Genomic DNA, 27,760 nt, shown 5'->3' on the forward strand with positions numbered 1-27,760 from the left:
CCTCTGGTATTATCTCTAGTTGCTACAGTAAGGATCAGTATTACCCTCTGGTATTATCTCTAGTAGCTACAGTAAGGATCAGTATTACCATCTGGTATTATCTCTAGTAGCTACAGTAAGGATCAGTATTACCCTCTGGTATGATCTCTAGTAGCTACAGTAAGGATCAGTATTATCTCTAGTAGCTACAGTAAGGATCAGTATTACCCTCTGGTATTATCTCTAGTAGCTACACTAAGGATCAGTATTACCCTCTGGTGTTATCTCTAGTACCTACAGTAAGGATCAGTATTACCCTCTCTCGTTATCTCTAGTAGCTACAGTAAGGGTCAGTATTACCCTCTGGTATTATCTCTAGTAGCTACAGTAAGGATCAGTATTACCCTCTGGTATTATCTCTAGTAGCTACAGTAAGGATCAGTATTACCCTCTGGTATTATCTCTAGTAGATACAGTAAGGATCAGTATTACCCTCTGGTATTATCTCTAGTAGCTACAGTAAGGATCAGTATTACCCTCTGGTATTATCTCTAGTAGCTACTGTAAGGATCAGTATTATCTCTAGTAGCTACAGTAAGGATCAGTATTACCCTCTGGTATTATCTCTATCAGCTACTGTAAGGATCAGTTTTATCTCTAGTAGCTACAGTAAAGATCAGTATTACCCTCTGGTATTATCTCTAGTAGCTACAGTAAGGATCAGTATTACCCTCTGGTATTATCTCTAGTAGCTACAGTAAGGATCAGTATTACCCTCTGGTGTTATCTCTAGTAGCTACAGTAAGGATCAGTATTACCCTCTGGTGTTATCTCTAGTAGCTACAGTAAGGATCAGTATTACCCTCTGGTGTTATCTCTAGTAGCTACAGTAAGGACCAGTATTACCCTCTGGTATTATCTCTAGTTGCTACAGTAAGGATCAGTATTACCCTCTGGTATTATCTCTAGTAGCTACAGTAAGGATCAGTATTACCCTCTGGTATTATCTCTAGTAGCTACAGTAAGGATCAGTATTACCCTCTGGTATGATCGCTAGTAGCTACAGTAAGGATCAGTATTATCTCTAGTAGCTACAGTAAGGATCAGTATTACCCTCTGGTATTATCTCTAGTAGCTACACTAAGGATCAGTATTACCCTCTGGTGTTATCTCTAGTAGCTACAGTAAGGATCAGTACTACCCTCTCTCGTTATCTCTAGTAGCTACAGTAAGGTGTCAGTATTACCCTCTGGTATTATCTCTAGTAGCTACAGTAAGGATCAGTATTACCCTCTGGTATTATCTCTAGTAGCTACAGTAAGGATCAGTATTATCTCTAGTAGCTACAGTAAGGATCAGTATTACCCTCTGGTATTATCTCTAGTAGCTACAGTAAGGATCAGTATTACCATCTGGTATTATCTCTAGTAGCTACAGTAAGGATCAGTATTACCCTCTGGTATGATCTCTAGTAGCTACAGTAAGGATAAGTATTATCTCTAGTAGCTACAGTAAGGATCAGTATTACCATCTGGTATTATCTCTAGTAGCTACACTAAGGATCAGTATTACCCTCTGGTGTTATCTCTAGTAGCTACAGTAAGGATCAGTATTACCCTCTCTCGTTATCTCTAGTAGCTACAGTAAGGGTCAGTATTACCCTCTGGTATTATCTCTAGTAGCTACAGTAAGGATCAGTATTACCCTCTGGTATTATCTCTAGTAGCTACAGTAAGGATCAGTATTACCCTCTGGTATTATCTCTAGTAGCTACAGTAAGGATCAGTATTACCCTCTGGTATTATCTCTAGTAGCTACAGTAAGGATCAGTATTACCCTCTGGTATTATCTCTAGTAGCTACTGTAAGGATCAGTATTATCTCTAGTAGCTACAGTAAGGATCAGTATTACCCTCTGGTATTATCTCTATCAGCTACTGTAAGGATCAGTATTATCTCTAGTAGCTACAGTAAAGATCAGTATTACCCTCTGGTATTATCTCTAGTAGCTACAGTAAGGATCAGTATTACCCTCTGGTATTATCTCTAGTAGCTACAGTAAGGATCAGTATTACCCTCTGGTGTTATCTCTAGTAGCTACAGTAAGGATCAGTATTACCCTCTGGTGTTATCTCTAGTAGCTACAGTAAGGATCAGTATTACCCTCTGGTGTTATCTCTAGTAGCTACAGTAAGGACCAGTATTACCCTCTGGTATTATCTCTAGTTGCTACAGTAAGGATCAGTATTACCCTCTGGTATTATCTCTAGTAGCTACAGTAAGGATCAGTATTACCCTCTGGTATTATCTCTAGTAGCTACAGTAAGGATCAGTATTACCCTCTGGTATGATCTCTAGTAGCTACAGTAAGGATCAGTATTATCTCTAGTAGCTACAGTAAGGATCAGTATTACCCTCTGGTATTATCTCTAGTAGCTACACTAAGGATCAGTATTACCCTCTGGTGTTATCTCTAGTAGCTACAGTAAGGATCAGTATTACCCTCTCTCGTTATCTCTAGTAGCTACAGTAAGGTGTCAGTATTACCCTCTGGTATTATCTCTAGTAGCTACAGTAAGGATCAGTATTACCCTCTGGTATTATCTCTAGTAGCTACAGTAAGGATCAGTATTATCTCTAGTAGCTACAGTAAGGATCAGTATTATCTCTAGTAGCTACAGTAAGGATCAGTATTACCCTCTGGTATTATCTCTAGTAGCTACAGTAAGGATCAGTATTACCCTCTGGTATTATCTCTAGTAGCTACTGTAAGGATCAGTATTATCTCTAGTAGCTACAGTAAGGATCAGTATTACCCTCTGGTATTATCTCTATCAGCTACTGTAAGGATCAGTATTATCTCTAGTAGCTACAGTAAAGATCAGTATTACCCTCTGGTATTATCTCTAGTAGCTACAGTAAGGATCAGTATTACCCTCTGGTATTATCTCTAGTAGCTACAGTAAGGATCAGTATTACCCTCTGGTGTTATCTCTAGTAGCTACAGTACGGATCAGTATTACCCTCTGGTGTTATCTCTAGTAGCTACAGTAAGGATCAGTATTACCCTCTGGTGTTATCTCTAGTAGCTACAGTAAGGACCAGTATTACCCTCTGGTATTATCTCTAGTTGCTACAGTAAGGATCAGTATTACCCTCTGGTATTATCTCTAGTAGCTACAGTAAGGATCAGTATTACCCTCTGGTATTATCTCTAGTAGCTACAGTAAGGATCAGTATTACCCTCTGGTATTATCTCTAGTAGCTACAGTAAGGATCAGTATTACCCTCTGGTATTATCTCTAGTAGCTACTGTAAGGATCAGTATTATCTCTAGTAGCTACAGTAAGGATCAGTATTACCCTCTGGTATTATCTCTATCAGCTACTGTAAGGATCAGTATTATCTCTAGTAGCTACAGTAAAGATCAGTATTACCCTCTGGTATTATCTCTAGTAGCTACAGTAAGGATCAGTATTACCCTCTGGTATTATCTCTAGTAGCTACAGTAAGGATCAGTATTACCCTCTGGTGTTATCTCTAGTAGCTACAGTAAGGATCAGTATTACCCTCTGGTGTTATCTCTAGTAGCTACAGTAAGGATCAGTATTACCCTCTGGTGTTATCTCTAGTAGCTACAGTAAGGACCAGTATTACCCTCTGGTATTATCTCTAGTTGCTACAGTAAGGATCAGTATTACCCTCTGGTGTTATCTCTAGTAGCTACAGTAAGGATCAGTATTACCCTCTCTCGTTATCTCTAGTAGCTACAGTAAGGGTCAGTATTACCCTCTGGTATTATCTCTAGTAGCTACAGTAAGGATCAGTATTACCCTCTGGTATTATCTCTAGTAGCTACAGTAAGCACCAGTATTACCCTCTGGTATTATCTCTAGTAGCTACAGTAAGGATCAGTATTACCCTCTGGTGTTATCTGTAGTAGCTACAGTAAGGATCAGTATTAGCCTCTGGTATTATCTCTAGTAGCTACAGTAAGGATCAGTATTACCCTCTGGTATTATCTCTAGTAGCTACAGTAAGGATCAGTATTACCCTCTGGTATTATCTCTAGTAGCTACAGTAAGGATCAGTATTACCCTCTGGTGTTATCTCTAGTAGCTACAGTAAGGATCAGTATTACCCTCTGGTATTATCTCTAGTAGCTACAGTAAGGATCAGTATTATCTCTAGTAGCTACAGTAAGGATCAGTATTATCTCTAGTAGCTACAGTAAGGATCAGTATTACCCTCTGGTATTATCTCTAGTAGCTACAGTAAGGATCAGTATTACCCTCTGGTATTATCTCTAGTAGCTACTGTAAGGATCAGTATTATCTCTAGTAGCTACAGTAAGGATCAGTATTACCCTCTGGTGTTATCTCTAGTAGCTACAGTAAGGATCAGTATTACCCTCTGGTATTATCTCTAGTAGCTACAGTAAGGATCAGTATTATCTCTAGTAGCTACAGTAAGGATCAGTATTATCTCTAGTAGCTACAGTAAGGATCAGTATTACCCTCTGGTATTATCTCTAGTAGCTACAGTAAGGATCAGTATTACCCTCTGGTATTATCTCTAGTAGCTACAGTAAGGATCAGTATTACCCTCTGGTATTATCTCTAGTAGCTACAGTAAGGATCAGTATTACCCTCTGGTATTATCTCTAGTAGCTACAGTAAGGATCAGTATTACCCTCTGGTATTATCTCTAGTAGCTACTGTAAGGATCAGTATTATCTCTAGTAGCTACAGTAAGGATCAGTATTACCCTCTGGTATTATCTCTATCAGCTACTGTAAGGATCAGTATTATCTCTAGTAGCTACAGTAAAGATCAGTATTACCCTCTGGTATTATCTCTAGTAGCTACAGTAAGGATCAGTATTACCCTCTGGTATTATCTCTAGTAGCTACAGTAAGGATCAGTATTACCCTCTGGTGTTATCTCTAGTAGCTACAGTACGGATCAGTATTACCCTCTGGTGTTATCTCTAGTAGCTACAGTAAGGATCAGTATTACCCTCTGGTGTTATCTCTAGTAGCTACAGTAAGGACCAGTATTACCCTCTGGTATTATCTCTAGTTGCTACAGTAAGGATCAGTATTACCCTCTGGTATTATCTCTAGTAGCTACAGTAAGGATCAGTATTACCCTCTGGTATTATCTCTAGTAGCTACAGTAAGGATCAGTATTACCCTCTGGTATTATCTCTAGTAGCTACAGTAAGGATCAGTATTACCCTCTGGTATTATCTCTAGTAGCTACTGTAAGGATCAGTATTATCTCTAGTAGCTACAGTAAGGATCAGTATTACCCTCTGGTATTATCTCTATCAGCTACTGTAAGGATCAGTATTATCTCTAGTAGCTACAGTAAAGATCAGTATTACCCTCTGGTATTATCTCTAGTAGCTACAGTAAGGATCAGTATTACCCTCTGGTATTATCTCTAGTAGCTACAGTAAGGATCAGTATTACCCTCTGGTGTTATCTCTAGTAGCTACAGTAAGGATCAGTATTACCCTCTGGTGTTATCTCTAGTAGCTACAGTAAGGATCAGTATTACCCTCTGGTGTTATCTCTAGTAGCTACAGTAAGGACCAGTATTACCCTCTGGTATTATCTCTAGTTGCTACAGTAAGGATCAGTATTACCCTCTGGTGTTATCTCTAGTAGCTACAGTAAGGATCAGTATTACCCTCTCTCGTTATCTCTAGTAGCTACAGTAAGGGTCAGTATTACCCTCTGGTATTATCTCTAGTAGCTACAGTAAGGATCAGTATTACCCTCTGGTATTATCTCTAGTAGCTACAGTAAGCACCAGTATTACCCTCTGGTATTATCTCTAGTAGCTACAGTAAGGATCAGTATTACCCTCTGGTGTTATCTGTAGTAGCTACAGTAAGGATCAGTATTAGCCTCTGGTATTATCTCTAGTAGCTACAGTAAGGATCAGTATTACCCTCTGGTATTATCTCTAGTAGCTACAGTAAGGATCAGTATTACCCTCTGGTATTATCTCTAGTAGCTACAGTAAGGATCAGTATTACCCTCTGGTGTTATCTCTAGTAGCTACAGTAAGGATCAGTATTACCCTCTGGTATTATCTCTAGTAGCTACAGTAAGGATCAGTATTATCTCTAGTAGCTACAGTAAGGATCAGTATTATCTCTAGTAGCTACAGTAAGGATCAGTATTACCCTCTGGTATTATCTCTAGTAGCTACAGTAAGGATCAGTATTACCCTCTGGTATTATCTCTAGTAGCTACTGTAAGGATCAGTATTATCTCTAGTAGCTACAGTAAGGATCAGTATTACCCTCTGGTGTTATCTCTAGTAGCTACAGTAAGGATCAGTATTACCCTCTGGTATTATCTCTAGTAGCTACAGTAAGGATCAGTATTATCTCTAGTAGCTACAGTAAGGATCAGTATTATCTCTAGTAGCTACAGTAAGGATCAGTATTACCCTCTGGTATTATCTGTACTTGCTACAGTAAGGATCAGTATTACATTCTGGTATTATCTCTAGTAGCTACAGTAAAGATCAGTATTACCCTCCAGTATTATCTCTAGTAGCTACAGTAAGGATCAGTATTATCTCTAGTAGCTACAGTAAGGATCAGTAGTATCTCTAGTAGCTACAGTAAGGATCAGTATTACCCTCTGGTATTATCTCTAGTAGCTACAGTAAGGATCAGTATTATCTCTATTAGCTACAGTAAGGATCAGTATTACCCTCTGGTATTATCTCTAGTAGCTACGTTAAGGATCAGTATTACCCTCCGGTATTATCTCTAGTAGCTACAGTAAGGATCAGTATTACCCTCTGGTATTATCTCTAGTAGCTACAGTAAGGATCAGTATTACACCCTGGTATTATCTCTAGTAGCTACAGTAAGGATCAGTATTACCCTCTGGTATTATCTCTAGTAGCTACAGTAAGGATCAGTATTACCCTCTGGTATTATCTCTAGTAGCTACAGTAAGGATCAGTATTACCCTCTGGTATTATCTCTACTTGCTACAGTAAGGATCAGTATTACATTCTGGTATTATCTGTAGTAGCTACAGTAAGGATCAGTATTACCCTCCAGTATTATCTCTAGTAGCTACAGTAAGGATCAGTATTATCTCTAGTAGCTACAGTAAGGATCAGTATTATCTCTAGTAGCTACAGTAAGGATCAGTATTACCCTCTGGTATTATCTCTAGTAGCTACAGTAAGGATCAGTATTATCTCTATTAGCTACAGTAAGGATCAGTATTACCCTCTGGTATTATCTCTAGTAGCTACGTTAAGGATCAGTATTACCCTCCGGTATTATCTATAGTAGCTACAGTAAGGATCAGTATTATCTCTAGTAGCTACAGTAAGGATCAGTATTATCTCTAATAGCTACAGTAAGGATCAGTATTACCCCCTGGAATTAGCTCTAGTAGCTACAGTAAGGTTCAGTATTATCTCTAGTAGCTACAGTAAGGATCAGTATTACCCTCTGGTATTATCTCTAGTAGCTACAGTAAGGATCAGTATTACCCTCTGGTATTATCTCTAGTAGCAACAGTAAGGATCAGTATTACCCTCTGGTATTATCTCTAGTAGCTACAGTACGGATCAGTATTATCTCTAGTAGCTACAGTAAGGATCAGTATTACCCTCTGGTATTATCTCTAGTAGCTACAGTAAGGATCAGTATTACCCTCTGGTATTATCTCTAGTAGCTACAGTAAGGATCAGTATTATCTCTAGTAGCTACAGTAAGGATCAGTATTACACTCTGGTATTATCTCTAGTAGCTACAGTAAGGATCAGTATTACCCTCTGGTATTATCTCTAGTAGCTACAGTAAGGATCAGTATTACCCTCTGGTATTATCTCTAGTAGCTACAGTAAGGATCAGTATTACCCTCTGGTATTATCTCTACTTGCTACAGTAAGGATCAGTATTACATTCTGGTATTATCTCTAGTAGCTACAGTAAGGATCAGTATTACCCTCCAGTATTATCTCTAGTAGCTACAGTAAGGATCAGTATTATCTCTAGTAGCTACGTTAAGGATCAGTATTACCCTCCGGTATTATCTCTAGTAGCTACAGTAAGGATCAGTATTATCTCTAGTAGCTAAAGTAAGGATCAGTATTATCTCTAGTAGCTACAGTAAGGATCAGTATTACCCCCTGGAATTAGCTCTAGTAGCTACAGTAAGGTTCAGTATTATCTCTAGTAGCTACAGTAAGGATCAGTATTACCCTCTGGTATTATCTCTAGTAGCTACAGTAAGGATCAGTATTACCCTCTGGTATTATCTCTAGTAGCAACAGTAAGGATCAGTATTACCCTCTGGTATTATCTCTAGTAGCTACAGTACGGATCAGTATTATCTCTAGTAGCTACAGTAAGGATCAGTATTACCCTCTGGTATTATCTCTAGTAGCTACAGTAAGGATCAGTATTACCCTCTGGTATTATCTCTAGTAGCTACAGTAAGGATCAGTATTACCCTCTGGTATTATCTCTAGTAGCTACAGTAAGGATCAGTATTACCCTCTGGTATTATCTCTAGTAGCTACAGTAAGGATCAGTATTACCCTCTGGTGTTATCTCTAGTAGCTACAGTACGGATCAGTATTACCCTCTGGTGTTATCTCTAGTAGCTACAGTAAGGATCAGTATTACCCTCTGGTGTTATCTCTAGTAGCTACAGTAAGGACCAGTATTACCCTCTGGTATTATTTCTAGTTGCTACAGTAAGGATCAGTATTACCCTCTGGTATTATCTCTAGTAGCTACAGTAAGGATCAGTATTACCCTCTGGTATTATCTCTAGTAGCTACAGTAAGGATCAGTATTACCCTCTGGTATTATCTCTAGTAGCTACAGTAAGGATTAGTATTACCCTCTGGTATTATCTCTAGTAGCTACTGTAAGGATCAGTATTATCTCTAGTAGCTACAGTAAGGATCAGTATTACCCTCTGGTATTATCTCTATCAGCTACTGTAAGGATCAGTATTATCTCTAGTAGCTACAGTAAAGATCAGTATTACCCTCTGGTATTATCTCTAGTAGCTACAGTAAGGATCAGTATTACCCTCTGGTATTATCTCTAGTAGCTACAGTAAGGATCAGTATTACCCTCTGGTGTTATCTCTAGTAGCTACAGTAAGGATCAGTATTACACTCTGGTGTTATCTCTAGTAGCTACAGTAAGGATCAGTATTACCCTCTGGTGTTATCTCTAGTAGCTACAGTAAGGACCAGTATTACCCTCTGGTATTATCTCTAGTTGCTACAGTAAGGATCAGTATTACCCTCTGGTGTTATCTCTAGTAGCTACAGTAAGGGTCAGTATTACCCTCTCTCGTTATCTCTAGTAGCTACAGTAAGGGTCAGTATTACCCTCTGGTATTATCTCTTGTAGCTACATTAAGGATCAGTATTACCCTCTGGTGTTATCTCTAGTAGCTACAGTAAGCACCAGTATTACCCTCTGGTATTATCTCTAGTAGCTACAGTAAGGATCAGTATTATCTCTAGTAGCTACAGTAAGGATCAGTATTATCTCTAGTAGCTACAGTAAGGATCAGTATTACCCTCTGGTATTATCTCTAGTAGCTACAGTAAGGATCAGTATTACCCTCTGGTATTATCTCTAGTAGCTACTGTAAGGATCAGTATTATCTCTAGTAGCTACAGTAAGGATCAGTATTACCCTCTGGTGTTATCTCTAGTAGCTACAGTAAGGATCAGTATTACCCTCTGGTATTATCTCTAGTAGCTACAGTAAGGATCAGTATTATCTCTAGTAGCTACAGTAAGGATCAGTATTATCTCTAGTAGCTACAGTAAGGATCAGTATTACCCTCTGGTATTATCTCTAGTAGCTACAGTAAGGATCAGTATTACCCTCTGGTATTATCTCTACTTGCTACAGTAAGGATCAGTATTACATTCTGGTATTATCTCTAGTAGCTACAGTAAGGATCAGTATTACCCTCCAGTATTATCTCTAGTAGCTACAGTAAGGATCAGTATTATCTCTAGTAGCTACAGTAAGGATCAGTATTATCTCTTGTAGCTACAGTAAGGATCAGTATTACCCTCTGGTATTATCTCTAGTAGCTACAGTAAGGATCAGTATTACCCTCTGGTATTATCTCTAGTAGCTACAGTAAGGATCAGTATTACCCTCTGGTATGATCTCTAGTAGCTACAGTAAGGATCAGTATTATCTCTAGTAGCTACAGTAAGGATCAGTATTACCCTCTGGTATTATCTCTAGTAGCTACACTAAGGATCAGTATTACCCTCTGGTGTTATCTCTAGTAGCTACAGTAAGGATCAGTATTACCCTCTCTCGTTATCTCTAGTAGCTACAGTAAGGTGTCAGTATTACCCTCTGGTATTATCTCTAGTAGCTACAGTAAGGATCAGTATTACCCTCTGGTATTATCTCTAGTAGCTACAGTAAGGATCAGTATTATCTCTAGTAGCTACAGTAAGGATCAGTATTATCTCTAGTAGCTACAGTAAGGATCAGTATTACCCTCTGGTATTATCTCTAGTAGCTACAGTAAGGATCAGTATTACCCTCTGGTATTATCTCTAGTAGCTACTGTAAGGATCAGTATTATCTCTAGTAGCTACAGTAAGGATCAGTATTACCCTCTGGTATTATCTCTATCAGCTACTGTAAGGATCAGTATTATCTCTAGTAGCTACAGTAAAGATCAGTATTACCCTCTGGTATTATCTCTAGTAGCTACAGTAAGGATCAGTATTACCCTCTGGTATTATCTCTAGTAGCTACAGTAAGGATCAGTATTACCCTCTGGTGTTATCTCTAGTAGCTACAGTACGGATCAGTATTACCCTCTGGTGTTATCTCTAGTAGCTACAGTAAGGATCAGTATTACCCTCTGGTGTTATCTCTAGTAGCTACAGTAAGGACCAGTATTACCCTCTGGTATTATCTCTAGTTGCTACAGTAAGGATCAGTATTACCCTCTGGTATTATCTCTAGTAGCTACAGTAAGGATCAGTATTACCCTCTGGTATTATCTCTAGTAGCTACAGTAAGGATCAGTATTACCCTCTGGTATTATCTCTAGTAGCTACAGTAAGGATCAGTATTACCCTCTGGTATTATCTCTAGTAGCTACTGTAAGGATCAGTATTATCTCTAGTAGCTACAGTAAGGATCAGTATTACCCTCTGGTATTATCTCTATCAGCTACTGTAAGGATCAGTATTATCTCTAGTAGCTACAGTAAAGATCAGTATTACCCTCTGGTATTATCTCTAGTAGCTACAGTAAGGATCAGTATTACCCTCTGGTATTATCTCTAGTAGCTACAGTAAGGATCAGTATTACCCTCTGGTGTTATCTCTAGTAGCTACAGTAAGGATCAGTATTACCCTCTGGTGTTATCTCTAGTAGCTACAGTAAGGATCAGTATTACCCTCTGGTGTTATCTCTAGTAGCTACAGTAAGGACCAGTATTACCCTCTGGTATTATCTCTAGTTGCTACAGTAAGGATCAGTATTACCCTCTGGTGTTATCTCTAGTAGCTACAGTAAGGATCAGTATTACCCTCTCTCGTTATCTCTAGTAGCTACAGTAAGGGTCAGTATTACCCTCTGGTATTATCTCTAGTAGCTACAGTAAGGATCAGTATTACCCTCTGGTATTATCTCTAGTAGCTACAGTAAGCACCAGTATTACCCTCTGGTATTATCTCTAGTAGCTACAGTAAGGATCAGTATTACCCTCTGGTGTTATCTGTAGTAGCTACAGTAAGGATCAGTATTAGCCTCTGGTATTATCTCTAGTAGCTACAGTAAGGATCAGTATTACCCTCTGGTATTATCTCTAGTAGCTACAGTAAGGATCAGTATTACCCTCTGGTATTATCTCTAGTAGCTACAGTAAGGATCAGTATTACCCTCTGGTGTTATCTCTAGTAGCTACAGTAAGGATCAGTATTACCCTCTGGTATTATCTCTAGTAGCTACAGTAAGGATCAGTATTATCTCTAGTAGCTACAGTAAGGATCAGTATTATCTCTAGTAGCTACAGTAAGGATCAGTATTACCCTCTGGTATTATCTCTAGTAGCTACAGTAAGGATCAGTATTACCCTCTGGTATTATCTCTAGTAGCTACTGTAAGGATCAGTATTATCTCTAGTAGCTACAGTAAGGATCAGTATTACCCTCTGGTGTTATCTCTAGTAGCTACAGTAAGGATCAGTATTACCCTCTGGTATTATCTCTAGTAGCTACAGTAAGGATCAGTATTATCTCTAGTAGCTACAGTAAGGATCAGTATTATCTCTAGTAGCTACAGTAAGGATCAGTATTACCCTCTGGTATTATCTCTATTAGCTACAGTAAGGATCAGTATTACCCTCTGGTATTATCTCTAGTAGCTACAGTAAGGATCAGTATTACCCTCTGGTATTATCTCTAGTAGCTACAGTAAGGATCAGTATTACCCTCTGGTATTATCTCTAGTAGCTACAGTAAGGATCAGTATTACCCTCTGGTATTATCTGTACTTGCTACAGTAAGGATCAGTATTACATTCTGGTATTATCTCTAGTAGCTACAGTAAAGATCAGTATTACCCTCCAGTATTATCTCTAGTAGCTACAGTAAGGATCAGTATTATCTCTAGTAGCTACAGTAAGGATCAGTAGTATCTCTAGTAGCTACAGTAAGGATCAGTATTACCCTCTGGTATTATCTCTAGTAGCTACAGTAAGGATCAGTATTATCTCTATTAGCTACAGTAAGGATCAGTATTACCCTCTGGTATTATCTCTAGTAGCTACGTTAAGGATCAGTATTACCCTCCGGTATTATCTCTAGTAGCTACAGTAAGGATCAGTATTACCCTCTGGTATTATCTCTAGTAGCTACAGTAAGGATCAGTATTACACTCTGGTATTATCTCTAGTAGCTACAGTAAGGATCAGTATTACCCTCTGGTATTATCTCTAGTAGCTACAGTAAGGATCAGTATTACCCTCTGGTATTATCTCTAGTAGCTACAGTAAGGATCAGTATTACCCTCTGGTATTATCTCTACTTGCTACAGTAAGGATCAGTATTACATTCTGGTATTATCTGTAGTAGCTACAGTAAGGATCAGTATTACCCTCCAGTATTATCTCTAGTAGCTACAGTAAGGATCAGTATTATCTCTAGTAGCTACAGTAAGGATCAGTATTATCTCTAGTAGCTACAGTAAGGATCAGTATTACCCTCTGGTATTATCTCTAGTAGCTACAGTAAGGATCAGTATTATCTCTATTAGCTACAGTAAGGATCAGTATTACCCTCTGGTATTATCTCTAGTAGCTACGTTAAGGATCAGTATTACCCTCCGGTATTATCTATAGTAGCTACAGTAAGGATCAGTATTATCTCTAGTAGCTACAGTAAGGATCAGTATTATCTCTAATAGCTACAGTAAGGATCAGTATTACCCCCTGGAATTAGCTCTAGTAGCTACAGTAAGGTTCAGTATTATCTCTAGTAGCTACAGTAAGGATCAGTATTACCCTCTGGTATTATCTCTAGTAGCTACAGTAAGGATCAGTATTACCCTCTGGTATTATCTCTAGTAGCAACAGTAAGGATCAGTATTACCCTCTGGTATTATCTCTAGTAGCTACAGTACGGATCAGTATTATCTCTAGTAGCTACAGTAAGGATCAGTATTACCCTCTGGTATTATCTCTAGTAGCTACAGTAAGGATCAGTATTACCCTCTGGTATTATCTCTAGTAGCTACAGTAAGGATCAGTATTATCTCTAGTAGCTACAGTAAGGATCAGTATTACACTCTGGTATTATCTCTAGTAGCTACAGTAAGGATCAGTATTACCCTCTGGTATTATCTCTAGTAGCTACAGTAAGGATCAGTATTACCCTCTGGTATTATCTCTAGTAGCTACAGTAAGGATCAGTATTACCCTCTGGTATTATCTCTACTTGCTACAGTAAGGATCAGTATTACATTCTGGTATTATCTCTAGTAGCTACAGTAAGGATCAGTATTACCCTCCAGTATTATCTCTAGTAGCTACAGTAAGGATCAGTATTATCTCTAGTAGCTACGTTAAGGATCAGTATTACCCTCCGGTATTATCTCTAGTAGCTACAGTAAGGATCAGTATTATCTCTAGTAGCTACAGTAAGGATCAGTATTATCTCTAGTAGCTACAGTAAGGATCAGTATTACCCCCTGGAATTAGCTCTAGTAGCTACAGTAAGGTTCAGTATTATCTCTAGTAGCTACAGTAAGGATCAGTATTACCCTCTGGTATTATCTCTAGTAGCTACAGTAAGGATCAGTATTACCCTCTGGTATTATCTCTAGTAGCAACAGTAAGGATCAGTATTACCCTCTGGTATTATCTCTAGTAGCTACAGTACGGATCAGTATTATCTCTAGTAGCTACAGTAAGGATCAGTATTACCCTCTGGTATTATCTCTAGTAGCTACAGTAAGGATCAGTATTACCCTCTGGTATTATCTCTAGTAGCTACAGTAAGGATCAGTATTACCCTCTGGTATTATCTCTAGTAGCTACAGTAAGGATCAGTATTACCCTCTGGTATTATCTGTACTTGCTACAGTAAGGATCAGTATTACATTCTGGTATTATCTCTAGTAGCTACAGTAAGGATCAGTATTACCCTCCAGTATTATCTCTAGTAGCTACAGTAAGGATCAGTATTATCTCTAGTAGCTACAGTAAGGATCAGTAGTATCTCTAGTAGCTACAGTAAGGATCAGTATTACCCTCTGGTATTATCTCTAGTAGCTACAGTAAGGATCAGTATTATCTCTATTAGCTACAGTAAGGATCAGTATTACCCTCTGGTATTATCTCTAGTAGCTACGTTAAGGATCAGTATTACCCTCCGGTATTATCTCTAGTAGCTACAGTAAGGATCAGTATTACCCTCTGGTATTATCTCTAGTAGCTACAGTAAGGATCAGTATTACACTCTGGTATTATCTCTAGTAGCTACAGTAAGGATCAGTATTACCCTCTGGTATTATCTCTAGTAGCTACAGTAAGGATCAGTATTACCCTCTGGTATTATCTCTAGTAGCTACAGTAAGGATCAGTATTACCCTCTGGTATTATCTCTACTTGCTACAGTAAGGATCAGTATTACATTCTGGTATTATCTGTAGTAGCTACAGTAAGGATCTGTATTACCCTCCAGTATTATCTCTAGTAGCTACAGTAAGGATCAGTATTATCTCTAGTAGCTACAGTAAGGATCAGTATTATCTCTAGTAGCTACAGTAAGGATCAGTATTACCCTCTGGTATTATCTCTAGTAGCTACAGTAAGGATCAGTATTATCTCTATTAGCTACAGTAAGGATCAGTATTACCCTCTGGTATTATCTCTAGTAGCTACGTTAAGGATCAGTATTACCCTCCGGTATTATCTATAGTAGCTACAGTAAGGATCAGTATTATCTCTAGTAGCTACAGTAAGGATCAGTATTATCTCTAATAGCTACAGTAAGGATCAGTATTACCCCCTGGAATTAGCTCTAGTAGCTACAGTAAGGTTCAGTATTATCTCTAGTAGCTACAGTAAGGATCAGTATTACCCTCTGGTATTATCTCTAGTAGCTACAGTAAGGATCAGTATTACCCTCTGGTATTATCTCTAGTAGCAACAGTAAGGATCAGTATTACCCTCTGGTATTATCTCTAGTAGCTACAGTACGGATCAGTATTATCTCTAGTAGCTACAGTAAGGATCAGTATTACCCTCTGGTATTATCTCTAGTAGCAACAGTAAGGATCAGTATTACCCTCTGGTATTATCTCTACTTGCTACAGTAAGGATCAGTATTACATTCTGGTATTATCTCTAGTAGCTACAGTAAGGATCAGTATTACCCTCCAGTATTATCTCTAGTAGCTACAGTAAGGATCAGTATTACCCTCTGGTATTATCTCTAGTAGCTACAGTAAGGATCAGTATTACCCTCTGGTATTATCTCTACTTGCTACAGTAAGGATCAGTATTACATTCTGGTATTATCTCTAGTAGCTACAGTAAGGATCAGTATTACCCTCCAGTATTATCTCTAGTAGCTACAGTAAGGATCAGTATTATCTCTAGTAGCTACGTTAAGGATCAGTATTACCCTCCGGTATTATCTCTAGTAGCTACAGTAAGGATCAGTATTATCTCTAGTAGCTACAGTAAGGATCAGTATTATCTCTAGTAGCTACAGTAAGGATCAGTATTACCCCCTGGAATTAGCTCTAGTAGCTACAGTAAGGTTCAGTATTATCTCTAGTAGCTACAGTAAGGATCAGTATTACCCTCTGGTATTATCTCTAGTAGCTACAGTAAGGATCAGTATTACCCTCTGGTATTATCTCTAGTAGCAACAGTAAGGATCAGTATTACCCTCTGGTATTATCTCTAGTAGCTACAGTACGGATCAGTATTATCTCTAGTAGCTACAGTAAGGATCAGTATTACCCTCTGGTATTATCTCTAGTAGCTACAGTAAGGATCAGTATTACCCTCTGGTATTATCTCTAGTAGCTACAGTAAGGATCAGTATTACCCTCTGGTATTATCTCTAGTAGCTACAGTAAGGATCAGTATTACCCTCTGGTATTATCTCTAGTAGCTACAGTAAGGATCAGTATTACCCTCTGGTGTTATCTCTAGTAGCTACAGTACGGATCAGTATTACCCTCTGGTGTTATCTCTAGTAGCTACAGTAAGGATCAGTATTACCCTCTGGTGTTATCTCTAGTAGCTACAGTAAGGACCAGTATTACCCTCTGGTATTATTTCTAGTTGCTACAGTAAGGATCAGTATTACCCTCTGGTATTATCTCTAGTAGCTACAGTAAGGATCAGTATTACCCTCTGGTATTATCTCTAGTAGCTACAGTAAGGATCAGTATTACCCTCTGGTATTATCTCTAGTAGCTACAGTAAGGATCAGTATTACCCTCTGGTATTATCTCTAGTAGCTACTGTAAGGATCAGTATTATCTCTAGTAGCTACAGTAAGGATCAGTATTACCCTCTGGTATTATCTCTATCAGCTACTGTAAGGATCAGTATTATCTCTAGTAGCTACAGTAAAGATCAGTATTACCCTCTGGTATTATCTCTAGTAGCTACAGTAAGGATCAGTATTACCCTCTGTTATTATCTCTAGTAGCTACAGTAAGGATCAGTATTACCCTCTGGTGTTATCTCTAGTAGCTACAGTAAGGATCAGTATTACACTCTGGTGTTATCTCTAGTAGCTACAGTAAGGATCAGTATTACCCTCTGGTGTTATCTCTAGTAGCTACAGTAAGGACCAGTATTACCCTCTGGTATTATCTCTAGTTGCTACAGTAAGGATCAGTATTACCCTCTGGTGTTATCTCTAGTAGCTACAGTAAGGGTCAGTATTACCCTCTCTCGTTATCTCTAGTAGCTACAGTAAGGGTCAGTATTACCCTCTGGTATTATCTCTTGTAGCTACATTAAGGATCAGTATTACCCTCTGGTGTTATCTCTAGTAGCTACAGTAAGCACCAGTATTACCCTCTGGTATTATCTCTAGTAGCTACAGTAAGGATCAGTATTATCTCTAGTAGCTACAGTAAGGATCAGTATTATCTCTAGTAGCTACAGTAAGGATCAGTATTACCCTCTGGTATTATCTCTAGTAGCTACAGTAAGGATCAGTATTACCCTCTGGTATTATCTCTAGTAGCTACTGTAAGGATCAGTATTATCTCTAGTAGCTACAGTAAGGATCAGTATTACCCTCTGGTGTTATCTCTAGTAGCTACAGTAAGGATCAGTATTACCCTCTGGTATTATCTCTAGTAGCTACAGTAAGGATCAGTATTATCTCTAGTAGCTACAGTAAGGATCAGTATTATCTCTAGTAGCTACAGTAAGGATCAGTATTACCCTCTGGTATTATCTCTAGTAGCTACAGTAAGGATCAGTATTACCCTCTGGTATTATCTCTACTTGCTACAGTAAGGATCAGTATTACATTCTGGTATTATCTCTAGTAGCTACAGTAAGGATCAGTATTACCCTCCAGTATTATCTCTAGTAGCTACAGTAAGGATCAGTATTATCTCTAGTAGCTACAGTAAGGATCAGTATTATCTCTTGTAGCTACAGTAAGGATCAGTATTACCCTCTGGTATTATCTCTAGTAGCTACAGTAAGGATCAGTATTATCTCTATTAGCTACAGTAAGGATCAGTATTACCCTCTGGTATTATCTCTAGTAGCTACGTTAAGGATCAGTATTACCCTCCGGTATTATCTCTAGTAGCTACAGTAAGGATCAGTATTACCCTCTGGTATTATCTCTAGTAGCTACAGTAAGGATCAGTATTACCCTCTGGTATTATCTCTAGTAGCTACAGTAAGGATCAGTATTACCCTCTGGTGTTATCTCTAGTAGCTACAGTAAGGATCAGTATTACCCTCTGGTATTATCTCTAGTAGCTACAGTAAGGATCAGTATTATCTCTAGTAGCTACAGTAAGGATCAGTATTATCTCTAGTAGCTACAGTAAGGATCAGTATTACCCTCTGGTATTATCTCTAGTAGCTACAGTAAGGATCAGTATTACCCTCTGGTATTATCTCTAGTAGCTACTGTAAGGATCAGTATTATCTCTAGTAGCTACAGTAAGGATCAGTATTACCCTCTGGTGTTATCTCTAGTAGCTACAGTAAGGATCAGTATTACCCTCTGGTATTATCTCTAGTAGCTACAGTAAGGATCAGTATTATCTCTAGTAGCTACAGTAAGGATCAGTATTATCTCTAGTAGCTACAGTAAGGATCAGTATTACCCTCTGGTATTATCTCTAGTAGCTACAGTAAGGATCAGTATTACACTCTGGTATTATCTCTAGTAGCTACAGTAAGGATCAGTATTACCCTCTGGTATTATCTCTAGTAGCTACAGTAAGGATCAGTATTACCCTCTGGTATTATCTCTAGTAGCTACAGTAAGGATCAGTATTACCCTCTGGTATTATCTCTACTTGCTACAGTAAGGATCAGTATTACATTCTGGTATTATCTCTAGTAGCTACAGTAAGGATCAGTATTACCCTCCAGTATTATCTCTAGTAGCTACAGTAAGGATCAGTATTATCTCTAGTAGCTACAGTAAGGATCAGTATTATCTCTTGTAGCTACAGTAAGGATCAGTATTACCCTCTGGTATTATCTCTAGTAGCTACAGTAAGGATCAGTATTATCTCTATTAGCTACAGTAAGGATCAGTATTACCCTCTGGTATTATCTCTAGTAGCTACGTTAAGGATCAGTATTACCCTCCGGTATTATCTCTAGTAGCTACAGTAAGGATCAGTATTACCCTCTGGTATTATCTCTAGTAGCTACAGTAAGGATCAGTATTACCCTCTGGTATTATCTCTAGTAGCTACAGTAAGGATCAGTATTACCCTCTGGTATTATCTCTAGTAGCTACTGTAAGGATCAGTATTATCTCTAGTAGCTACAGTAAGGATCAGTATTACCCTCTGGTATTATCTCTATCAGCTACTGTAAGGATCAGTATTATCTCTTGTAGCTACAGTAAGGATCAGTATTACCCTCTGGTATTATCTCTAGTAGCTACAGTAAGGATCAGTATTATCTCTATTAGCTACAGTAAGGATCAGTATTACCCTCTGGTATTATCTCTAGTAGCTACGTTAAGGATCAGTATTACCCTCCGGTATTATCTCTAGTAGCTACAGTAAGGATCAGTATTACCCTCTGGTATTATCTCTAGTAGCTACAGTAAGGATCAGTATTACCCTCTGGTATTATCTCTAGTAGCTACAGTAAGGATCAGTATTACCCTCTGGTATTATCTCTAGTAGCTACTGTAAGGATCAGTATTATCTCTAGTAGCTACAGTAAGGATCAGTATTACCCTCTGGTATTATCTCTATCAGCTACTGTAAGGATCAGTATTATCTCTAGTAGCTACAGTAAGGATCAGTATTACCCTCTGGCGTTATCTCTAGTAGCTACAGTAAGGATCAGTATTACACTCTGGTGTTATCTCTAGTAGCTACAGTAAGGATCAGTATTACCCTCTGGTGTTATCTCTAGTAGCTACAGTAAGGACCAGTATTACCCTCTGGTATTATCTCTAGTTGCTACAGTAAGGATCAGTATTACCCTCTGGTGTTATCTCTAGTAGCTACAGTAAGGATCAGTATTACCCTCTCTCGTTATCTCTAGTAGCTACAGTAAGGGTCAGTATTACCCTCTGGTATTATCTCTTGTAGCTACATTAAGGATCAGTATTACCCTCTGGTGTTATCTCTAGTAGCTACAGTAAGCACCAGTATTACCCTCTGGTATTATCTCTAGTAGCTACAGTAAGGATCAGTATTACCCTCTGGTGTTATCTGTAGTAGCTACAGTAAGAATCAGTATTAGCCTCTGGTATTATCTCTAGTAGCTACAGTAAGGATCAGTATTACCCTCTGGTATTATCTCTAGTAGCTACAGTAAGGATCAGTATTACCCTCTGGTATTATCTCTAGTAGCTACAGTAAGGATCAGTATTACCCTCTGGTGTTATCTCTAGTAGCTACAGTAAGGATCAGTATTACCCTCTGGTATTATCTCTAGTAGCTACAGTAAGGATCAGTATTATCTCTAGTAGCTACAGTAAGGATCAGTATTATCTCTAGTAGCTACAGTAAGGATCAGTCTTACCCTCTGGTATTATCTCTAGTAGCTACAGTAAGGATCAGTATTACCCTCTGGTATTATCTCTAGTAGCTACTGTAAGGATCAGTATTATCTCTAGTAGCTACAGTAAGGATCAGTATTACCCTCTGGTGTTATCTCTAGTAGCTACAGTAAGGATCAGTATTACCCTCTGGTATTATCTCTAGTAGCTACAGTAAGGATCAGTATTATCTCTAGTAGCTACAGTAAGGATCAGTATTATCTCTAGTAGCTACAGTAAGGATCAGTATTACCCTCTGGTATTATCTCTAGTAGCTACAGTAAGGATCAGTATTACACTCTGGTATTATCTCTAGTAGCTACAGTAAGGATCAGTATTACCCTCTGGTATTATCTCTAGTAGCTACAGTAAGGATCAGTATTACCCTCTGGTATTATCTCTAGTAGCTACAGTAAGGATCAGTATTACCCTCTGGTATTATCTCTACTTGCTACAGTAAGGATCAGTATTACATTCTGGTATTATCTCTAGTAGCTACAGTAAGGATCAGTATTACCCTCCAGTATTATCTCTAGTAGCTACAGTAAGGATCAGTATTATCTCTAGTAGCTACAGTAAGGATCAGTATTATCTCTTGTAGCTACAGTAAGGATCAGTATTACCCTCTGGTATTATCTCTAGTAGCTACAGTAAGGATCAGTATTATCTCTATTAGCTACAGTAAGGATCAGTATTACCCTCTGGTATTATCTCTAGTAGCTACGTTAAGGATCAGTATTACCCTCCGGTATTATCTCTAGTAGCTACAGTAAGGATCAGTATTATCTCTAGTAGCTACAGTAAGGATCAGTATTATCTCTAGTAGCTACAGTAAGGATCAGTATTACCCCCTGGAATTAGCTCTAGTAGCTACAGTAAGGTTCAGTATTATCTCTAGTAGCTACAGTAAGGATCAGTATTACCCTCTGGTATTATCTCTAGTAGCTACAGTAAGGATCAGTATTACCCTCTGGTATTATCTCTAGTAGCAACAGTAAGGATCAGTATTACCCTCTGGTATTATCTCTAGTAGCTACAGTACGGATCAGTATTATCTCTAGTAGCTACAGTAAGGATCAGTATTACCCTCTGGTATTATCTCTAGTAGCTACAGTAAGGATCAGTATTACCCTCTGGTATTATCTCTAGTAGCTACAGTAAGGATCAGTATTACCCTCTGGTATTATCTCTAGTAGCTACAGTAAGGATCAGTATTACCCTCTGGTATTATCTCTAGTAGCTACAGTAAGGATCAGTATTACCCTCTGGTGTTATCTCTAGTAGCTACAGTACGGATCAGTATTACCCTCTGGTGTTATCTCTAGTAGCTACAGTAAGGATCAGTATTACCCTCTGGTGTTATCTCTAGTAGCTACAGTAAGGACCAGTATTACCCTCTGGTATTATCTCTAGTTGCTACAGTAAGGATCAGTATTACCCTCTGGTATTATCTCTAGTAGCTACAGTAAGGATCAGTATTACCCTCTGGTATTATCTCTAGTAGCTACAGTAAGGATCAGTATTACCCTCTGGTATTATCTCTAGTAGCTACTGTAAGGATCAGTATTATCTCTAGTAGCTACAGTAAGGATCAGTATTACCCTCTGGTGTTATCTCTAGTAGCTACAGTAAGGATCAGTATTACCCTCTGGTATTATCTCTAGTAGCTACAGTAAGGATCAGTATTATCTCTAGTAGCTACAGTAAGGATCAGTATTATCTCTAGTAGCTACAGTAAGGATCAGTATTACCCTCTGGTATTATCTCTAGTAGCTACAGTAAGGATCAGTATTACACTCTGGTAGTATCTCTAGTAGCTACAGTAAGGATCAGTATTACCCTCTGGTATTATCTCTAGTAGCTACAGTAAGGATCAGTATTACCCTCTGGTATTATCTCTAGTAGCTACAGTAAGGATCAGTATTACCCTCTGGTATTATCTCTACTTGCTACAGTAAGGATCAGTATTACATTCTGGTATTATCTCTAGTAGCTACAGTAAGGATCAGTATTACCCTCCAGTATTATCTCTAGTAGCTACAGTAAGGATCAGTATTATCTCTAGTAGCTACAGTAAGGATCAGTATTATCTCTAGTAGCTACAGTAAGGATCAGTATTACCCTCTAGTATTATCTCTAGTAGCTACAGTAAGGATCAGTATTATCTCTATTAGCTACAGTAAGGATCAGTATTACCCTCTGGTATTATCTCTAGTAGCTACGTTAAGGATCAGTATTACCCTCCGGTATTATCTCTAGTAGCTACAGTAAGGATCAGTATTATCTCTAGTAGCTACAGTAAGGATCAGTATTATCTCTAGTAGCTACAGTAAGGATCAGTATTACCCCCTGGAATTAGCTCTAGTAGCTACAGTAAGGTTCAGTATTATCTCTAGTAGCTACAGTAAGGATCAGTATTACCCTCTGGTATTATCTCTAGTAGCTACAGTAAGGATCAGTATTACCCTCTGGTATTATCTCTAGTAGCAACAGTAAGGATCAGTATTACCCTCTGGTATTATCTCTAGTAGCTACAGTACGGATCAGTATTATCTCTAGTAGCTACAGTAAGGATCAGTATTACCCTCTGGTATTATCTCTAGTAGCTACAGTAAGGATCAGTATTACCCTCTGGTATTATCTCTAGTAGCTACAGTAAGGATCAGTATTACCCTGTGGTATTATCTCTAGTAGCTACAGTAAGGATCAGTATTACCCTCTGGTATTATCTCTAGTAGCTACAGTAAGGATCAGTATTACCCTCTGGTGTTATCTCTAGTAGCTACAGTACGGATCAGTATTACCCTCTGGTGTTATCTCTAGTAGCTACAGTAAGGATCAGTATTACCCTCTGGTGTTATCTCTAGTAGCTACAGTAAGGACCAGTATTACCCTCTGGTATTATCTCTAGTTGCTACAGTAAGGATCAGTATTACCCTCTGGTATTATCTCTAGTAGCTACAGTAAGGATCAGTATTACCCTCTGGTATTATCTCTAGTAGCTACAGTAAGGATCAGTATTACCCTCTGGTATTATCTCTAGTAGCTACAGTAAGGATCAGTATTACCCTCTGGTATTATCTCTAGTAGCTACTGTAAGGATCAGTATTATCTCTAGTAGCTACAGTAAGGATCAGTATTACCCTCTGGTATTATCTCTATCAGCTACTGTAAGGATCAGTATTATCTCTAGTAGCTACAGTAAAGATCAGTATTACCCTCTGGTATTATCTCTAGTAGCTACAGTAAGGATCAGTATTACCCTCTGGTATTATCTCTAGTAGCTACAGTAAGGATCAGTATTACCCTCTGGTGTTATCTCTAGTAGCTACAGTAAGGATCAGTATTACCCTCTGGTGTTATCTCTAGTAGCTACAGTAAGGATCAGTATTACCCTCTGGTGTTATCTCTAGTAGCTACAGTAAGGACCAGTATTACCCTCTGGTATTATCTCTAGTTGCTACAGTAAGGATCAGTATTACCCTCTGGTGTTATCTCTAGTAGCTACAGTAAGGATCAGTATTACCCTCTCTCGTTATCTCTAGTAGCTACAGTAAGGGTCAGTATTACCCTCTGGTATTATCTCTTGTAGCTAGAGTAAGGATCAGTATTACCCTCTGGTATTATCTCTAGTAGCTACAGTAAGCACCAGTATTACCCTCTGGTATTATCTCTAGTAGCTACAGTAAGGATCAGTATTACCCTCTGGTGTTATCTGTAGTAGCTACAGTAAGAATCAGTATTAGCCTCTGGTATTATCTCTAGTAGCTACAGTAAGGATCAGTATTACCCTCTGGTATTATCTCTAGTAGCTACAGTAAGGATCAGTATTACCCTCTGGTATTATCTCTAGTAGCTACAGTAAGGATCAGTATTACCCTCTGGTGTTATCTCTAGTAGCTACAGTAAGGATCAGTATTACCCTCTGGTATTATCTCTAGTAGCTACAGTAAGGATCAGTATTATCTCTAGTAGCTACAGTAAGGATCAGTATTATCTCTAGTAGCTACAGTAAGGATCAGTATTACCCTCTGGTATTATCTCTAGTAGCTACAGTAAGGATCAGTATTACCCTCTGGTATTATCTCTAGTAGCTACTGTAAGGATCAGTATTATCTCTAGTAGCTACAGTAAGGATCAGTATTACCCTCTGGTATTATCTCTAGTAGCTACAGTAAGGATCAGTATTATCTCTAGTAGCTACAGTAAGGATCAGTATTATCTCTAGTAGCTACAGTAAGGATCAGTATTACCCTCTGGTATTATCTCTAGTAGCTACAGTAAGGATCAGTATTACACTCTGGTATTATCTCTAGTAGCTACAGTAAGGATCAGTATTACCCTCTGGTATTATCTCTAGTAGCTACAGTAAGGATCAGTATTACCCTCTGGTATTATCTCTAGTAGCTACAGTAAGGATCAGTATTACCCTCTGGTATTATCTCTACTTGCTACAGTAAGGATCAGTATTACATTCTGGTATTATCTCTAGTAGCTACAGTAAGGATCAGTATTACCCTCCAGTATTATCTCTAGTAGCTACAGTAAGGATCAGTATTATCTCTAGTAGCTACAGTAAGGATCAGTATTATCTCTAGTAGCTACAGTAAGGATCAGTATTACCCTCTGGTATTATCTCTAGTAGCTACAGTAAGGATCAGTATTATCTCTATTAGCTACAGTAAGGATCAGTATTACCCTCTGGTATTATCTCTAGTAGCTACGTTAAGGATCAGTATTACCCTCCGGTATTATCTCTAGTAGCTACAGTAAGGATCAGTATTATCTCTAGTAGCTACAGTAAGGATCAGTATTATCTCTAGTAGCTACAGTAAGGATCAGTATTACCCCCTGGAATTAGCTCTAGTAGCTACAGTAAGGTTCAGTATTATCTCTAGTAGCTACAGTAAGGATCAGTATTACCCTCTGGTATTATCTCTAGTAGCTACAGTAAGGATCAGTATTACCCTCTGGTATTATCTCTAGTAGCAACAGTAAGGATCAGTATTACCCTCTGGTATTATCTCTAGTAGCTACAGTACGGATCAGTATTATCTCTAGTAGCTACAGTAAGGATCAGTATTACCCTCTGGTATTATCTCTAGTAGCTACAGTAAGGATCAGTATTACCCTCTGGTATTATCTCTAGTAGCTACAGTAAGGATCAGTATTACCCTCTGGTATTATCTCTAGTAGCTACAGTAAGGATCAGTATTACCCTCTGGTGTTATCTCTAGTAGCTACAGTACGGATCAGTATTACCCTCTGGTGTTATCTCTAGTAGCTACAGTAAGGATCAGTATTACCCTCTGGTGTTATCTCTAGTAGCTACAGTAAGGACCAGTATTACCCTCTGGTATTATCTCTAGTTGCTACAGTAAGGATCAGTATTACCCTCTGGTATTATCTCTAGTAGCTACAGTAAGGATCAGTATTACCCTCTGGTATTATCTCTAGTAGCTACAGTAAGGATCAGTATTACCCTCTGGTATTATCTCTAGTAGCTACAGTAAGGATCAGTATTACCCTCTGGTATTATCTCTAGTAGCTACTGTAAGGATCAGTATTATCTCTAGTAGCTACAGTAAGGATCAGTATTACCCTCTGGTATTATCTCTATCAGCTACTGTAAGGATCAGTATTATCTCTAGTAGCTACAGTAAAGATCAGTATTACCCTCTGGTATTATCTCTAGTAGCTACAGTAAGGATCAGTATTACCCTCTGGTATTATCTCTAGTAGCTACAGTAAGGATCAGTATTACCCTCTGGTGTTATCTCTAGTAGCTACAGTAAGGATCAGTATTACCCTCTGGTGTTATCTCTAGTAGCTACAGTAAGGATCAGTATTACCCTCTGGTGTTATCTCTAGTAGCTACAGTAAGGACCAGTATTACCCTCTGGTATTATCTCTAGTTGCTACAGTAAGGATCAGTATTACCCTCTGGTGTTATCTCTAGTAGCTACAGTAAGGATCAGTATTACCCTCTCTCGTTATCTCTAGTAGCTACAGTAAGGGTCAGTATTACCCTCTGGTATTATCTCTTGTAGCTACAGTAAGGATCAGTATTACCCTCTGGTATTATCTCTAGTAGCTACAGTAAGCACCAGTATTACCCTCTGGTATTATCTCTAGTAGCTACAGTAAGGATCAGTATTACCCTCTGGTGTTATCTGTAGTAGCTACAGTAAGAATCAGTATTAGCCTCTGGTATTATCTCTAGTAGCTACAGTCAGGATCAGTATTACCCTCTGGTATTATCTCTAGTAGCTACAGTAAGGAACAGTATTACCCTCTGGTATTATCTCTAGTAGCTACAGTAAGGATCAGTATTACCCTCTGGTGTTATCTCTAGTAGCTACAGTAAGGATCAGTATTACCCTCTGGTATTATCTCTAGTAGCTACAGTAAGGATCAGTATTATCTCTAGTAGCTACAGTAAGGATCAGTATTATCTCTAGTAGCTACAGTAAGGATCAGTATTACCCTCTGGTATTATCTCTAGTAGCTACAGTAAGGATCAGTATTACCCTCTGGTATTATCTCTAGTAGCTACTGTAAGGATCAGTATTATCTCTAGTAGCTACAGTAAGGATCAGTATTACCCTCTGGTGTTATCTCTAGTAGCTACAGTAAGGATCAGTATTACCCTCTGGTATTATCTCTAGTAGCTACAGTAAGGATCAGTATTATCTCTAGTAGCTACAGTAAGGATCAGTATTATCTCTAGTAGCTACAGTAAGGATCAGTATTACCCTCTGGTATTATCTCTAGTAGCTACAGTAAGGATCAGTATTACCCTCTGATATTATCTCTAGTAGCTACAGTAAGGATCAGTATTACCCTCTGGTATTATCTCTAGTAGCTACAGTAAGGATCAGTATTACCCTCTGGTATTATCTCTAGTAGCTACAGTAAGGATCAGTATTACCCTCTGGTATTATCTCTACTTGCTACAGTAAGGATCAGTATTAC

This window comes from Salmo salar, chromosome 11 (assembly GCF_965601325.2).
Source record: "Salmo salar chromosome 11, fSalSal1, whole genome shotgun sequence".
Taxonomy (NCBI): domain Eukaryota; kingdom Metazoa; phylum Chordata; class Actinopteri; order Salmoniformes; family Salmonidae; genus Salmo; species Salmo salar.